The sequence below is a fragment of the Vicia villosa genome, linkage group LG2 (assembly GCF_029867415.1).
Source record: "Vicia villosa cultivar HV-30 ecotype Madison, WI linkage group LG2, Vvil1.0, whole genome shotgun sequence".
Lineage (NCBI taxonomy): Eukaryota > Viridiplantae > Streptophyta > Magnoliopsida > Fabales > Fabaceae > Vicia > Vicia villosa.
Window position 1 is genome coordinate 207,075,942 of NC_081181.1, and position 4,574 is coordinate 207,080,515.

Genomic DNA, 4,574 nt, shown 5'->3' on the forward strand with positions numbered 1-4,574 from the left:
AATACCAAACACTCCCTATGTTATTTTGTTTCATATTTAATTTAAGAGAAACTTTCATTTCATTCCATGGGTTTCTCATGTGTTTCAAAACATGTCATCTGTTTTCGTAGGCATATCTTCGAAAACATATTTTTTTAATTTAACATTGAATTGTTCCATAGGTGTATTTATAGAAATTTTATTTAAGGTTGTTTAAAAGGTTCTGTAGATGCACTTACAAAACAATTTAACATTATATAAAAAAAATACTTTCGTATATATACCTCCGGAAATTTCAAACAAAAATACAATTTTGTGAAATGTCTAAGAGTATTATGGAATGAATTGAGATATTCTCTAATTTAATATCTTTTAATATGAAATAGTTGCAAATTTATAACAATTTGTTCAACTAGGCCGAAAAAAGAAAAAAGAGAAAAAGAAACTAATGCACCTATTTAGTGACATAAACACAAACATAGAAATGTATGAACTCTTTCTAATAAGAAATAGAATCTAATGATTTAGCAAGGAAAGCTGATAAACTTGAGCTGAGAAATTATGTTGTTGATGAAGAATATAGGTGAAGACTCTAATATTTTAAATTTAATTGGATATTAGTACGGTACATTTATCCAATGAAATAATAATATTTAATGTTATATATATTATATTTTAATATTATTTTAAAAGAAATTAAAAATTTAAATTTATTCACACTAAAAAACAGCCACAACCCAATAAGCCCAAATCAACAGTTTAATACCCAACAAACCCTCCCTTAGGTTGATCTCTATACAACACTAGATCAACATACAAAAGGAAAGTAAAACTATAAAATAGAAACAGTAAAAACAGAAACAGCAGAGAGCACCAAACTACATTACTTTACTTGGTGCACCATGAATCACACATTCCAAGTCCCTCCCTTAATTTGTAAAATGTTTCAACCTTAAGAGCCTTAGTCATGATATCAGCCAACTGGTCTTGTGACTTGCAGAATCTTAGCTCAATAATTCCTTCCTTGCTGAGATCTCTCAGAAAATGGTACCTGACATCAATATGTTTACATCTACCATGCATAACAGAATTTTTTGACAGTTTGATAGATGAGCTATTGTCACAGTTTATTACAGTGTAGCCTCTTTGGTTTAGATGCAGGTGATTCAACACAACTCTCATCCAAATGCACTGGCAAGCACTAGAAACAGCTGACACAAACTCAGCCTCAGTAGTGAATAGGGTGACAATTGGCTGCTTCTTGGAAGACCAACATACTGCACTACATCCCATGGTGAATACAAAGTCAGATGTGCTTTTCCTGTCATCATGATCACCTGCATAATCAGAGTCAGTCCATGCTTGCATTTCTAAATCACCATCAATCCTGCTCTTGTACATGATACTAAAGCTCAAGGATCCTTTTAAATATCTCATAATTCTCTTGACTGCAGCAACATGCATCTCAGTGGGCCTTTCCATGTATCTTGCTGCTAAACAAACTGAGAAAGTCATATCTAGCCTTGTACCTAATAGGTACATTAAGCATCCAATCATTTTCTTATACTGTGTAGCATTTGTGGCCTTACCCTTTTCATCTTTTACAAGTTTGCTTCCTGGTACAATTAGACTGCATACTTTGTTGCAGGTTTCCATGCCAAACCTGGTCAGAATTTCAGAGGCATATTTCCTCTGGTGTATGAATATTCCTTGATCACATTGACTCACTTCAACTCCTAAGAAACATTTCATTTTTCCCAGGTCAGTCATAACAAACCTTTCCTTCATTGACAATTTGAATTCCTCAGTCAATTCTCCATCATTTCCTGTGTAGATTAGGTCATCTACATACAAACTCACAATTAGAATCTTGCCCTTACTTCCAAATTTGACAAAAAGAGTTGGTTCATGGGAACACTTGGAGAATTTTTCTGCACAGAAGTAAGATTCAATCTTACTGTACCAGGCTCTAGGCGCCTTAGACCATATAATGTCTTCTTTAGTTTATAGACTTGATCACTTCCACCCTTGTGATAGCCCAAAGGTTGTTCCACATACACATCCTCAGTTAGTTCTCCATGAAAAAAGGCGCTCTTTACATCTAGCTGAAATACACACCATTGTTTATGAGCAGCCAAAGCAAGAATAGTTCTTATAGTATCCCACCTTGCAACTGTAGCAAAAACCTCACTATAATCGATTCCATACCTTTGTGATTATCCCTTTGCCACCAGTCTGGCTTTATGCTTCTCTACCTCTCCCTTTTCATTGTATTTAGTCTTGAAGATCCACTTGATACCTATTGTTTTTTCCCCTTGTGGAAGGGATGTCAGCTGCCAGGTATCATTATCTTCTATTGACTGCATTTCATTATCCATAGCCTTCTTCCAGGTGACTGACTTGCTAGCTTCTTCATAGGAACTAGGATCTTCATTGGAGCTGAACATAGCAATTTCTAAATTCTGAAGGTTGTCAGTCTGATTCTCTACATTCTCTAAATCAGTCACATAATCTCTAAGATAGCTGGGTGGATTTCTTTTTCTCACAAGTGGACCATCTAAGTCATCATTTGAATTGTCATGCTCTGCTCCTGAGTCTTCATCTAGCTCTTCATTATCATCATTGTTTCCATTATTTTCTTCATCTTCATCATCTCTATCATTCCCATTTTGGTCATCATTTAGGTCAATTTCATTGGTGTCTTCAATATCACTTACATGGTCAACTTGTTTGGATGTACTTGTCTTGTTCCAGTTCCACCCCTTTAATTCTTCAAAAACAACATCTCTACTGACTATAATCTTTTTCTCTATGGGATTGTACAATTTATACGCCTTTGACTCTACACTAATGCCAAGTAGAACACACTTGATGCTTTTATCATCCAGTTTTCTTCTGTGAACATCTGGAACATGAGCATGAGCTAGACAACCAAAAATTATGAAGTAATGTATAGAAGGCTTTACTCCACTCCAAGCTTCTTCTGGGGTCACATCCTTGACAGCATGTGTAGGACATCTGTTCATTACACGTGTAGCCCAATTTACAACTTCAGGCCAGAATTTCTTAGGTACTCTTCTAGCTTATATCATACTTCTAACCATATTCAATAATATTACATTTTCCTCTCAGACACTCCATTTTGTTGAGGGGTATATGCTGCAATTAGTTGCCTTTTCACACCATGATTACTACAATACTCTTTGAACTCAGATGATGTAAATTCACCTCCCCTATCAGTCCTAAGGCATTGAATTAGACAGCCAGATTCAGTTTCAACTAAGGACTTAAATTTCTTAAAAACATCAAAGGCTCCTGATTTCTCTTGTAAGAGATAAATCCATGTTTTTCTAGTGTAATCATCAGTGAAGGTAATGAAGTACCTGTTACCTGCATTTGATTTAGGCGTTATAGGTCCACAGATGTCAGAATGGATGAGTTCAAGCTTCTTTGTAGCTTTCCAGCTGGTTTTCTTTGGTATGCTGTCTCTGTGTTGTTTTCCAACCAAGCAATCATTGCATTTTTCTTCAAGGTCTTGCAAGTCTGGCTGTCCCTTAACCATCTGCTTCTTGTAAAGAGTCTTTAGACCCTTAATGCTGAGGTGAGCATATCTGTTGCGCCACATACTTGCTTCTTCTGTGGTTGCTTTGAGGCACTTAGGCGAGATCACATATGCTTTAACAATATACATGCTATTGTTTTTCATTTTAGTTGTTAGGATCAATCCCTTTTCTCCATGGAACAGTTGACACGTATCCTCCTTGAATACAATTGCAATATTTTTCTGTTGCAATTGCCCCTCACTCAACAAGTTATTCCCTAATCTTGGAATGTAGTACACATCTGTGATTACATGTATCTTTCCTTTAACACACAACTTTACATTCCCTTTTCCCATCACTGCCATTTTTGAATCATTTCTGTAAGTGAACTGACTTTTTATCGAAATGTCGCGGTAAGCAAGAGTCGCCACCGACTTTTATTTTATCCAAATTAAATCAGAAAAGCTAAAAGAATTGGAAAAACCTTTTAAATAAAACAGGGTTCGGGGGGTAATTATGCAAAGGGAAGGTGTAAGGCACCCTTTGCATCCATGGTTTTCCATGGGCTCTTAATTGCTTTGCTCTTTGTTTTCAGAAATGTAGAAGAAAAGAAAATGGACTTTAGCTCGTAAATGAGCGTAGCCATTTTGAAGGTTTATGAGAAAGAATATGAAAAAAGTTTTTAGAGCAAGGCAAAGCAATTAGGGGCAATTACCTGGTTAGATGAAAAATGTTCTTTTAGCCTTTCAGGGTGAAAGGGTCTATCCATGCCATAAGAGGGCAGGAAGCCTTTCATTTGGAGGTTGAAGGGTCATAGAGAGTTCGTTCGCCATAAGACTTCCCCATGCCATAGGGAGGCAGGTAGTCTAAGAGAAGAACCAGAATAGCCTTTCGTAGGCAGCCAGAGGATACCTCAGCCTTTCATAGGCAACTTCCGAGGGTCGAGATCATATTAGTGTATCGAAGGCAGCATCATTAGGGACTTATGATCTTAATCGAGGCAACAGGGCTGAGGTATCCTCGTATTCGAGGGACATGGCTATTCTGCAAAAA